Raw genomic sequence first — 14,480 nt, forward strand, 5'->3', positions numbered from 1 at the left:
TATATATATATAGATATATATATATATATTTATATATATATATATATACATATATATATATATGTATATGTATATGTATGTATGTATATATATATATATATATATATATATATATATATATATATATATATATATATATTTATGCTTTGCGGGGTCCCTTTGCTTTCTTATCTGTTACATTAAACTGAATCGAGACATCTGTCACAGGTGTCACATACGCCAGCAGTGATAGGTTTTGTTACAAATTAACTGACGTTTAATAAAATAAAATATGGAAAAAATGTCATCAGTTAAGCCGCCAATATTTAACTTGGTAACAATTGTTACAAGCTTCTAGAAGCACCTTTACGGAGGACGAGACCCTTTAAATTATCCCCATACTTTGTGGATTGTTCAGTCTCAATATGTGTTTGCTGGTGATTTTCGTAAATCAAATTTCAGAAGTAGATTCAAGTGTTCTTATTCTAAATGCGCTCTGACCAGGTGGGTTGAATGGAGAAAAGCTGTCACAATCGAAAGAAAGAAATCTATTTTCTGCTGCGTTTATGGCGCGAACGATTTACCGTAAATTCACTGCGACCGCCCATGTCAGCATGTTCACAGAACTTTAAGTGCTGTAAGCTGGACTGGTCGAATTTAAATTTGGCAAACACGCCATGAGACTTAAACAAAATCAGATGTCCAGGTTGCGAATTGTATTTCCCAAACAGGTTTGCAATTACGGAGTTTTCAGCGAATCATATTCCCCATGACGTCAGTATAAATAATTACCATCGCTTGGAAGTTGGAAAACATTAACTGAATCAGAAGAATGATAAGTTCAACGGGTCTTAAAACGTCAAAACATGAATGAGTTTATTGACGTCACTGAAGCATGGTGCTTAAGCTGAACAGATTAATTTTGGTGTTGACCTGTGACACTGAGTTAAGTCCAGTTACGAGGTTTCTTTCCAAACGCCCTAACTTTATTTTTAATGCTTGTAACACATGTTACTTACTTATGATACATACGCTACATATCATAGAGTTCGTGTTTACGTTATCAAAGATTCGCGAGCCGTTCTATTGAAATCTGAATTCGTTTCGTGGAATGGTTACACTAAAAATCAACTTCACTACGTGAGTTCACGAGTCTTGAATGAATATGCATAAAACATGTCAGCAGCAATAGTTTGAATCCGCACAATACGTGGGCGAATGGCACGACTAGATTAGGACTCAAGTTAGTTGAATTTTCCTGTATAAAATTTGGAAAATGGTACGCGAGTAATCAAGGCTTAATTTGCACAACTTTTCTGTTGAGTTATATGTATCTCCCAATGTGGTAAATCATAATATAGCGGAAACTATTGAACAAACAGCGTACATATATAGGACGGGTATATCTTCGTTGCAACGAATGGACTTTGGTAACCTCGAAGTGAAGGTTTCTATGGTATTGACGTAACTTTTCCGAACAATCATGAGCGACCATTTACACATTATTGCTACCCCTTCTTTCAGAAAACAATGCCCGTCATGGTGGAGAGGGGGAGGTTGCAGGGGTGGAGATGTGGAGCGGCGGGGCATTTAAATAATGGTGACTCCATGTGTATATTATTGTGCCTTTCAAAAGATTATTTTATTTCATTTTCCCAATGTTGACTTTAGTCTAAGACCCCCTTCCCTCTCTTGTGATTCTATTAATGTTATTTACATTTTCTATTGTGTTCTTTGCAAAGAGGGCAATTATGTAGGTGAAACAGGCTCCCGATTCCGCTTACGTTTTAATAATCACAAAAAATTTATTCGTGATTATTTTGCAGGATTCCCAGTTTCCGAACATTTCAATCTTCATAGTCATTCTTTAAAAAACCTAAAATGTATTTTAATTGCCTCGGACTTCAAATCAACTACTGAACGTAAACGTAAAGAAATCGATTGGATCTTTCGTATTAAGTCTGACATCACCGGCCTCAACAAAGACTTGGGACCCCTTAACAACTATCAGTTCTACAAGCATATGTAATCCGTTTTTTGCTCCTTAATCCGCTTCCTGTGTAGTCATGGTTTATTTGGTTTTAATTCCATCATTGCAACTTACACTTATCTAGCGTCATATATACTTTAATTGTGTCACATTTTGTACTTCTCATTCGACTGCCAAGTATTGCTGACGAAGGTCCCAGGGGGACCGAAAATTCCAATATATTTTCTAAACCTTGCTCCTTATTCGTCAATTATGAGTCACATCTGATTTCTCTGGTTTTCTCTAATAATATATAGATCTATATATATATATATAAATATATATATATATAGATATATAGATATGTTGATACTAGATGAGACTAGTGGAACACTAGTAGTTGTAACTCGGAGTTTCACGCTTTGTAGCGATCTTCAGACAACGAGTTGTCTGAAGATCGCTACAAAGAGTACTTTCATTAAGCATTTTTTAGAGTATCAAAGTCATACTAAGTTTTGTATATATATATATATATATGTATATATATATATATATATATATATATATATATATATATATATATATATATATATATATGTATATATAGGCCTATATATATATATATATATATATATATAGATCTATATATATTTATATATATATATATATATATTTATACAGAACTAACTTGAAGCTAGCGAGCAGGGTCAACCCACCCAATATCAAAATGAGTACATAAACCGAATTGAAGCTGATGAACGTTGTGCGGTACTTCTATTAAGCTTTTTTTAGAGTATCCAAAGTCATACTAAGTTTTGTATGGTGGAGTATAAGGATCGCGAGATATAATTTATCAAATTGGCAAGAAAAACGTAGTAAATATGACTGATTAAGGATCAATTTTGACCGAATTTTTCAATTTTTAGGTCATTCACATATATGAATAGGCCTAGGTAAATTGGAGTGCGACAGTCGGAAATTCCGAATGCCGCACTCCAATTTTCCAACTATCGTCAGTTTTACCAAGTTTGTGGGTGAGAAACCCCCACCATACACTCCCATCCCCAACCCCTTCTAGTGACGTCCCTGTATATGCACTAGGCCTATATGACTAATCGTTACGCAGGACTGAACCATTGTATTTTATGTAGGTCCACTAGCATTGGGGGTAATTGATAAAGATAAATAAACTTGTAAACATTAGGATAATCAAGTCTATTGGGATGGTGCCCTGTTGCAACTGAGAGACACGACTGCAGACTATAGAAGATAGATCAGAGTCAAGTAAGCCGCACACTACGGCGCGCATTCGATATTCCGATGTAAAGCAGATACCTACTTTTTATCCACAGCAAAGTCAAGATTTCAATGTGCGCTAGCTTCAACATATGGCTATAAAATAAACTACGGTGCTGTGTATTGTCCACTGAATAGTTTGTATGATTTGTGTTCTGTTCACTACAGTTCTCCTTCTGCGATACTAGGAAAGTATATTTATTTTGTCTAATATGTTGCCTTTCAATGTTTCGTTATTTAATGTGCTTCCCTAACTTATTAATTAAAAAATAACAACTTATTATTTCTTATTATATGACCGTAAAGATTTGTCGATATGAGAGTCTGAATTTTCAATTATCATACGCATGATCATACGCTACTCTTTGGAGACCTAAAGTGGTCTAAATTTGCCTCAATTGACTCAACTTTTGCATTACATGTTCCTCACTCGTGTTCTGCAACATCTAAGCAAAAGAATGTCATAAAAAGTGATGCTGTTCGACAGATATATGGACGGATCGACGGACGGATGGAGGGACGGGAGGACGGACGCACAGACGGATGGATGGACGGATGAATTTACAGTACAATATTTTTTAGATAAAATGTCACAACCAGAAAGCAAAACTGCGGTGTGGTTTCAAGGATGTTACATGAATAATCGTATATGAATTTGGCACACTAGGCTTTAAAGTGTATAGCCAGGATGAACGACATACTTCAATCTAAGTATTACAGCAATAATCATTTGACAAACAATTTTCAGATTGGCAGCTGATGACCGAGATGAAAACTTTTCTTGCATTCAGCATACAGATTGACCTCTACCAATGACAAAAGACTTCTTCTGCTCAATATGGTACACCTACGAGCCGTATATTAAATATACTCTGCATCCATTAATACATTGCTATAGGACACAATGTTTGTTCGGTTTTTTAATAGAAATGACAACTTCTAATCATGATGTGATTGTTTGCCTTGGGAATTGTTCTAATTGAAACAGCTGGATGAGCCAAGGGGAGGTTTGTAACATGCATCTTCTGCTTCGATTGGAACAGCTGCAGGAAGCTGCACAGTTTAACATCTAAACACGAGGTTTCCCAAAACTGTGTAGGGTGTGACTGTAAATATTGCACAATGTAAGAAAAAGAAGATAGAAATGAATGAATGAATGAATGAAGCCTGGTCAATAATGGGATTCGATTGGTGGTCACATCCTATGGTAACTGTAATTTAAATATTAAACAGCACCGAAACCATCTGGCGTTACTCTCTACCAGCGGAATGTTGCAATCAATAAATATTCGTTGTTCTCCCTAAAATCCCACAGGGATGGATCAATATAATACCAACATGGTGGTTCTTACAAAACAACAAAAGCCTTCGGAAAAAAAAACTACATGGGAAGGCACCGATCAGTTTTCAAAGAGCAAAATTTTGGAGGGGTAATGAAAACAAATTGGGATTGGTCATGCCCAGGTAATACCCTAACACTAGTAGGCCACAAGAAAGTATCAAAAGACTCCTAAGTCGAGGGGAAGGGCGGGGGGTGCCTTGAGATGATTTACAACCTTCTTCTTTGTTCAAAAGCCTACTTTCATAACCTTGCATTTGTCAAAATGATAGTTATGGTGAGTTCCGCATGATATCACCACGGTACAGTTGTTTCAGCCGACAGGAAAGAGCTTGGAGTGGAGAGATAGGCTTATTACCCGAGCTCGAGCCAATTATGTGTTTGCTTCAGTCGCCTCCTGTTTCTACATGTGTCTTGGTGGTGATGTAACAGGAATGCGGCACTTTGGGAGTTTGCTCCACACAACAAAGCTGAAGAATACATTTTTTTTACAGCAAAGTATGTTAAGATCAAGAACTTCAAGGCTAACGAGGGAAAGAAAAGTTATTTGGGATTGCTTTCATAGTAATCGTGTCTGTATTAACATTTCTAGTTTCATAAATATGACAAAATAGCACCAGCCACTTATCCCAACTTACTAATCCCTCATAATAAACCAACACTTCATCACCCGCCCAGCCTACACAATTCAATATCCTGTTAGACCATGTTCTGATGCCAACTTTGATTTTACTTCAGGCACTGTCTATCAACCAAATAACCGATATAATCATTCCCTGGAATCTCGCAAGGTTTTTACTCCAGTCACAGTTTTTGAAATAGCACAGTCCTGATAACTTGAACCAAGTCAGAATTTATGCATCTTTTTTTCTCTTGTGTGCCCTATATCACATTTTTGCAATGTCTCTTCTTTTGTAGGTAAATAAATGTTCTCTTTAATTATCTAAGACAGCAAGTACTTACAGCTGCATTAGGTTGACATTCTTGCATTTGCAAAACATTGGGACTGTCACAATTGACTAAGTTGTAGTTCAGGAAGCTCACAATGCTTGCCGTTGGGATCAAGGTTTGTAAAACAACACTTTGTCAGCAGTGAACACACACAAAGAATTGATACAGGAAAACACAGAAGCAACATTCAAAATGACAAAAGCATTACACATATAGCATTATATATATAGCATTATATATATATATATATATATATATATATATGTATATGTATATATATATATATATATAAATCTATAAATCTATTTGCAATACGTTCACACTCCTGCAGGCCCAAGAACAAACATAAGCAAAGGTCATATTGGCTATATGTGACGATAATAACTGTTTACCACTAGCAGGCATGTACACATATTTGAAAACCAACAGTGGGAGTTGAGAGTTTCGTTTGAGAGTTGAGAGTTGGGAGCTGAGAGTTTAGCCAGATAAAGGTTATAGTTAAATTATCCTTTGTCTGTTCGTGCTCATTGTGTCCTGTTCTGAAATATTTTAGCACACAAAAATTATCCACGCCATTCACGAGCATATTTCAATATCCTGTAGTATATAACATAACTCAACTTTCAGTATGTTCACTGAATATCGCTACGTTTAACAAAATCTCAACGGCTGAACGTCACAAAATATATTATAAATATGGCTGGCGGCGAGCGGGTGGAGGAAAAGGGCTCAGTATGTAATAATACGGGGTAATATGGAAAAGAATCAAAGGAAACATGGTTAAACTGTCAGATATAAGGCATATTATTTTTACAGAGGGGTGGGGGATTTAAATTTCAAGATCCTTTCTCTGTATTTTATTTAATAGTGATTACGTAAATGTGGCTAGCGGGGTCGGGTAATGGGGGAAAGATTCAACATTGAGGAATACGGGGTGATATCGAAAGGTATACAGGGTCACATGGTCTTACTAAGAGTGAAAACCAGATGGTATCCTACTTACCACTGAATGGACACTTACGCGGTGCGTTGTTGGATGCAGTAGACCGAAACCTTTGATTTATCAAGACTGAAATGCAGCAGAACTGATAGATACTTTGCAAGCACAACCCACTTTACTTCAAATGAAACGAAATAGAAATATTGCTTTCCTTTCTGCAGTAGGCCTAAGTAACCTGTTAGTTATTGCGAGCAGCCCAGATCGGATGTGTGTTCATTCAGTTATGTCGGACTCGCCTATATTTACGAAGACATGGAATGTAATCAATATGAAATAGTATAGTTGTGAATTCAGCGGAGTCGTATGAACATGTGAGACTGACGCGTCAGAGGCTCGGGTTTACCAAAGATAACTCACCTCCGGATACGATAGGTCACTCTCGTCAAAAACTGTAACACGATCACGTGACTCATGGGGAATAGTGCCCGCTTGCGGTTGGTAGGTAAAAACTTTCTCTCGACGCTATTTACTGTAGCAACGATAACATGACCATTGCAGAAGTATGGTGTTCAGCCATTAATTGCAGTCATTCAGGTAGGAAAAGCCCAAAGATTTCGTTTTATCGATACCCAAAAAGGTCAACTGGAGTATTTCGTGTAAATGGAATATTGTAATCATGTATAAACGTAGTTAATTTAAAAAAAGAAGTGAGATGCTAGAGGGTAGGCCTGTACAGGCTGTGGAGTATGTAGGCTAAGGCCTACGCCTTAGACCTACACATCATTAGCATATGCCCTAGCTATCTAGGATGGCCATCTAGGTCAATCATTTTTTTTGGACGTTATCATATTTTTTTTACCTTAGGTATCACACATTCTTGCTAAACCCAAGAAACATTGAAGCAAAAGTTTCAATATGTAGCCTACCCAGGGGCGTATCCAGGATTTTATAACCCGGGGAGCGCGAATTACTATCTAAGCGGAGCGCCACCATTGGTTGGCGCGCAGCGTACAAGATAATTTCTGGTTTTGATACACCCCCAGATCACCGGAAATGGCACTTCTCGGGCTTGAAATGACCAACCAGATGTACACTTTTGCCTGAGAACCAAGTATTTCCCAATAGTTTTTTTTTTACCATCCTTAACATTTTTGAAGATTGTCACCAGCCACACATCACGTTCGACCTCATCGCATGTCCTGTGGATCATTGCTTTTTGTAGGTGATTCTACGTCGCGGCCCACATTACCGACAGCCGCACTTTTGCAGGTTTTAAGCCCATTTTTTGTTCAGAATTTGAAAATTCACATTTCTCGTGATTAAACTCACTTCAAAACATACCCATAATGTTGCCAAAAATTTCATCTATGGACAACCAATATAGAAAAACCTCCTTGAACCCCTAACAGACTGGTCAAAATTGCACGAGTAGAGGGAAGTATGATGAAGAATGCTGGTCAGGAAATTTTCGAAATTCAGACACAGTTAATTTATTGGTGTACAAATATTGAAACATCCTATAACGGCTACTATAAAACTTCGTTGAAGGAAACACTACACACATAGGTAAAGGAGGCGGAGGGGGGGGGGGGGCTAACGAAATATTTCTTTCTGAAATTTCGGGCAATATGCTGAGAATTTTTCGGGCACCTATACTGAAAGAAAAATACATTGCAATGATGTATAGCTAAAGGAAATGAATAGTTTAAAAATTATCTCCTTGGTAATTAAAATATATAGTTCTAAGCTTGTCCGACTAATTCGCCATTACTAACGTAAAAGAGAGTTTTGACATAATTGGACCCATGCTCTTCTCCATCTACATAGGACAATTCGTTTTTTATATGAGCATCCAGCGGTATACTGCGCAACTATCAGTGACCTTACGGTACATGATGGCATGCTATGTAATAACCGATGCTTGCTTATATGATATTGACATTAACATGTTGAACGAGCGCGGAGCGCGCGAAAATGTTGGTTATATTTTTTCGGGCAAGTCGTTAGAGCTCCCCCAATCAAATTGGGCTCCTTCACCTTTGACTACACTGAAAAAATAAACTAGTCAATATTGCCACGGACTAACGTTAAATTAGTCTGTAACGTTAGTCAATGCACACGAACTAGCAAAAATCTTCGTTTCATCGCTGCTTCTTAGTCAGTTTACACTGACTAAGGAAAATATAATCACAACTTAGTCGGTGGCGACGGACTAAGGTATTTTAACCCATGGACTAAGAACGATACGGACACCCGATTTTTACGCCATAATCGTAGCTTAGTCGGTGTCGACGGACTAATGTATTTTAACACAATTCGATTCACTTCAATTTGGAAACCGAGAGGCAACGGCAGCTTGCTGGACTTGGCATAGTTTCATACGATCACTCTATGAAGAATGGAGGTATTAACTGCCATCATCGGCCTACCTGTTATTCCTTTAACTTGAAGGTAAAATTAAAGTTAATTGTTAGGCCACTGGCACTAGTACTGTATTATGGTTAGTGTAACGCTACCGTTGTCACGCTGGCGTTTCGCAATACACAAGTGCAATGACAGTGAGTAGCCTATAGGCTTCTACTGGGTACTGCAGTGCATTCTCAACACTAAAGTGTGCATTCTAAACACCAATTAACAATGTGTTATGTGTGTATTGGGCTAGATTGAACAGTGGCACATAATCTTCTAATTTATTCCCAAACAAATGCTGGAACTATAAGTCTCAATAGTTTATTTGAAGTCTACACTCATTTGGTAAAGATTTCCTGTAATTTCCCATGTGAATCTAAATGGGTAGGCTTTGTGATATTGAACAAGCAAGGCTAGACCTTCAAACGTACAGTCACAGTAGGCTGAACAAATTATGTTGGCTACTCAACGGTATTATATGTTGCGAGCAGTCAGGATGCACGCTTCAGTTCTATTCAACCTTTTCATTTATCATTTTTTAGTATTTAATTTCCGGTCACGCCCAGGAAACAATTGCGACATTCCTTCACGGTCGACTTGTTTACTGTAAGAAGTATTAACCGTTTTTTTCTCAGGAAAGCTTGATAGTCTGAAGTTATTATAACCTGTGCTTTTAGTATACTGCCAAAAGAGTAAGTTGTTGTATTTGTATTGATATTTTATGTAGAAGTAACGGAAAATTTAGTATGTTTAGTTTGGTCTAATTGCAAGTTTTTTTTCTGTCCAATGTAGTGCAGGGTTCACGTGCGCGAATTCAAATTATTCTGTTTATGTATATGTATATGCATCGATTCGTAGATTATGATGTTTTTTGACATTTATTTGTAATTCAAGCATATCTGTTTAGTAGCAAAGTTTAAAGGTTAAGATTAATTAGTTTTCTCTTTTTGATCCTAGATTGAATGAAACTCATTGACGTAAATAATAGATCAGATCATACAGTTTAACGCAGTTCCTAAAACTCTGGGTATTCTCTAGTCTTCGCCGGTCCATTATATACTTTAGTACTACTAGTAAGACTAAATCAAAACGACCGAAAGACAAACTTAGTGTAGCAAAGTACTGATTCTCCTCTAGCCTAGGTCTAAACAGGCTTGTTATGTGAGCAAGCAAAATAACAACTAAAAACGATTATGCCTATAAATAAGTTGGCTCAGTGCATTTCTATTTCTAAATTTTATATTTTTAAAGATCATAAAAACAAACAAAGATTTAGCCCATGTTTTATTATCTCTGTATTCTGGGCATTTGATTCTGGTTGCAATGGTAATGACACTCTCGTTCAAATTTTCAGCTTTATACAGTCTGCTTCAAACTTTGGGATTGTTTTTTGAGACTATAGTCGAAGCAAATCTCACATAACTTTGTGGTGACAACTTTTTTTTTTCTTTTTCAAATGATGAATACTTTGCTGTTTCTTTTTTCCAGCAGGAATTGAAAAGCCAAATATCTAAGTCAAGAGTGAGGTTTCCTGTGATGTACGACACCAGTGTGGAGGCAACAACAGAAGAGGAGAACTGTGTTATATATGGCTTAAAGACATGTTTTAAGATGATATATTGGTACCCTTCGCAGAACAAAAGAGTTTATCCAAGAGTCCAAAAAGCAAAGGAACAAGTACCATAGAGAAAAAAGATGGAAGAGTGAGTTTAACTATTGTACCCAACTGTTTAATGATATTCAAGATACTTATCATAACCTGTTTTAAAAAAAAACAGTCTAGTATATCATTTACGTGCAAGCTTCATAAGTTTGGTCAAATTTTCACTGATCTGTAGAGCAGGAGTCCAGAGGGTTTGGTTAGCTGGGAAGGTAACCAATTGCCTGGTACATCACAATGTTCACAATGCATTCCTGTATATGAAACCTGACGACTGGCAAACCGACTGTGGTGGATGTGGCTGGGAGAGCAATTTTAAAGTCACCTAATAGCTAACCTAGATCAGCTTTCATGGTAACCACATCAAAGTAAGAACAATGTGTCAGGTATGGCCCCAAGAGCAACAAATGGCTATCGCCAGTAATTATTGGTGGTGGGGTACCCCTGCCAGTGATCAACAATCGACCCCTCACGGCTGACCTAGGTCAGCTCATGAGGTAACCACTTGAAACCTACTGGAAAATGTTGGTTAGGACTTCAGATACACCTGATGGGCATTGCCAGTAATTTTTATTGGTGGGGTACCCCTGCCAGTAGACCCCCAATATGCCCATCCCCTCATTGACCTAGGTGAGCTCATGATTTGACCAGTTGAAACCTACAGGAAAATGATAGGTATCACTTCATATGTAAGGATGGGCATTTCCAGTATTTTATATTGGTGGGCCACCACTGCCAGAGTCCGCCCATCCCTTACATATAGAATCCTGTCAATCATTTTCCAGTAGTTTTCAACTGGTTAAATCATGAGCTGACCTAGATCAATGAGGGGGGGGGGGCATTTTGGGGGTCTACTGGCAGGGGTACCCCACTAATATAAATTACTGGAAATGCTCATCCCTTACATATAGAGTCCTGCCAATCATTTTACAGTAGTTTTCAACTGGTTACCTCATGAGCTAATCTAGGTCAATGGGGGATGGGCATTTTGGGGGTCTACTGGCAGGGTTACCCCACCAATGTAAATGACTAGAAATGCCCATCCCTTACATATGAAGTGATACCTATCATTTTCCTGTAATTTTTCAACTGGTTATCTCATGAGCTGACCTAGGTCAATGAGGGAATGGGCATTTTGGGGGTCTACTGGCAGGGGTACCCCCCCCAATATAAATTACTGGAAATGCCACTCCCTTACATATGAAGTGATACCATTTTCCAGTAGTTTTCAACTGGTTACATCATGAGCTAATCTAGGTCAATGGGGATGGGCATTTTGGGGGTCTACTGGCAGGGTTACCCCACCAATGTAAATGACTGGAAATGCCCATCCCTTACATATGAAGTGATACCTATCATTTTCCAGTAATTTTTCAACTGGTTATCTCATGAGCTGACCTAGGTCAATGAGGGAATGGGCATTTTGGGGGTCTACTGGCAGGGGTACCCCCCCCCCCCCAATATAAATTACTGGAAATTCCCATCCCTTACATATGAAGTGATACCATTTTCCAGTAGTTTGCAACTGGTTACATCATGAGCTCATCTAGGTCAATGGGGGATGGGCATTTTGGGGGTCTACTGGCAGGGGTACCCCACCAATAAAAAATACTGGCAATGCCCGTCAGTTGTATCTGAAGCCCTAACCAACATTTTCCAGTAGGTTTCAAGTGGTTACCTCATGAGCTGACCTAGGTCAGCCTTGAGGGGTCAATTATAGATCACTGGCAGGGGTACCCCACCACCAATTATTACTGGCAATGGCCATTTGTTGCTCTTGGGGCCATACCTGACACGTTGTACTTACTTTGATGTGTTACCATGAAAACTGATCTAGGTTAGCTATCAGGTGACTTTAAAATTGCTCTCCCAGCCACACTCACCACAGTCGGTTTGCCAGTCGTCTGGTTTCATATACAGGAATGCACTGTGAACATTGTGATGTACAAGGCAATTGGTTACCTTCCCAGCTAACCAAACCCGCTGGGCTCCCGGTCTATTGGGATCATTATTAACATGATTAACATAATTATTAAGCTTTGAAAAATAATTTGGTGTTATGCTGCTCAAAGCTAATAATTATTTGGTAAAGCTGCTATTCCTGGCTTATAATTTGAGGGACCTAGATTTAAATGTATACCTCCCAATATGTTATAAAATTTTAATAATAATAAGCAAATATTTATAGAGCGCTTTATGCAAAGGCCTCAAAGCGCTAATGTAAATGTATGTTTATGATAATGTGAGTTATCATGTGCTATATCTGTATCTGTGCTTACACGTATATCATATTTTCTGTTCACAGGTCAATAATGGTGCAGATTTTGGCTTCCTGAAGACAAGTGGGAGGCCATTTGTAGTTAAGAGAAACACTCTTTGTTCGTGAAGACTTAACTGGTGTCGATTTGGGGTACCACTTTAAAACGAAAGTCATGAGGAACCCTTGCCCAAGATTCAACTTTGCATTATTGTGCAGTGCTATACTTTTGCAATTCATGTTTGATCCATTAACTTGTCTTAACTTTGTTGGAATAAAATCATATTTTAAGATTTTTGTTTACAGTGATTTCTTCTCTATCTGTCGAAAGTCAGCCTTTGTAGACATCAGAAGTTTTATCAGAAATAAATACTGCCAACGTACACATTATTTGTGTTTCTTCTGCTCTCTTTTCTTTCAGTGATGCTAGTCAGTGAAACTAGTCGGGTTTAATTCTTTCAGTGATTCTAGTCAGTGCAACTAGTCAGTCGATACCGACTAAGAAAGGTTAGTCGGGAGAGGCACCATCCTGACTAATGTAAAACCTGCTATAAACTAGTCGGTGGCTCATATAAATTAGTCGGTAAAGACCGACTAATGTTACTAACTGATGTAACTGACTAATATACATTTACCGACTAAGAAATTGTTGATCGACTAAGCTGACGGACTAAGATGACCGACTAAGAAATCCAACTGACTAAGGAATAAATTAGTCGGTATAGCAACTGACTAAGGCTATGTTAGTCGGGAGAGGCACCAGATGGACTAACGTTATGTTAGTCGGTGAACCAATTTAAGTTTTCAGTGTACACTCATAGACAGTTTTGAGGCTGTTCTGCCTGGAACGCCATTTTCATGCTCACTGATATGATGTGATATCTGCTGTTTGCTTTACAAATTCGAACAGGCCGCGTAGCGAATAATTTGCCAAGGGAGGGCGAAGCCTGTAGGCAAACTATCTAAGCGTAACGCCACTACGGTTGGTGCGAAGCGTACAAGAATTTTTTTTGCCGAAAATGCCTCTAAGATCGCTGGAAATGACACTTCCCATGCCTTGTAAGTTGCATCTTAGCATTTTCTATTTTGAATTTACTAGCGATATCATAAAAAAAAATATCCTGGGCGGGGGGGGGGGCGGCGGTTGCCCCATTCCCGAAATGCGTCATGTTCCCCGACAACTCGGTCGAGTTCGAGACCAGCCACAGTTGGTTTCATAACACAATTGTTTAAGGCGTCCATACACACACACGCGTTATGATAGACCAAACATAGTATATATATATAGATACATTAGCGAGAGAGGAAAATGGAAACGTCAAAAATGGAGTTGTCGGTGTAAGGGGTAGGGTGAGGCGCACGCCCTTCCGAAATCCTCGATCCGTCACTGGCTACCCGGCCCTGTGTATATAATAGGGTTCAGTGCTGTAATGATGTCACTGTTCCTCTTTCTCTTCCCGGTGTCTTAGCGTTTATCTTCTACTCCCTCCTTTTCTCTTTTTTCTCTCCTTCTTTTTTCTTTTCCCTTCCTTCCTCTCCTCCTCCTCCTCTTTTTCCCCCTCTTTTTTCCTTTTTTCCCCTCTTTTTCCTTTTTTCTTCTCTTTTTTTTTCTCTCCTCTTTTTCTTACCCGGGGGTCGCGCGCCCCCAACACCCCCATGGATACGCGCCTGCTACCAATA

General features: G+C 38.4%; 1 protein-coding gene across 2 annotated transcripts in view; it reads right to left on the reverse strand.

The window, feature by feature from the left end:
• The window catches only part of LOC139980833 (uncharacterized), a 108,688-nt gene that overhangs the window by 26,082 nt on the left and 68,126 nt on the right, over positions 1-14,480 (reverse strand). The window contains exon 1 of one of the 2 annotated variants that reach the window (XM_071992788.1): positions 6,538-6,824. The exons of the other annotated variant lie outside the window; for it this stretch is intronic. The gene's annotated coding sequence lies outside the window, so the exon portion shown is untranslated. Of the gene's footprint in view, positions 1-6,537; positions 6,825-14,480 lie in introns of those variants that run through there. 2 annotated transcript variants of the gene reach the window in all.

Source organism: Apostichopus japonicus, chromosome 15 (assembly GCF_037975245.1).
Source record: "Apostichopus japonicus isolate 1M-3 chromosome 15, ASM3797524v1, whole genome shotgun sequence".
In the NCBI taxonomy this organism is placed as follows: domain Eukaryota; kingdom Metazoa; phylum Echinodermata; class Holothuroidea; order Aspidochirotida; family Stichopodidae; genus Apostichopus; species Apostichopus japonicus.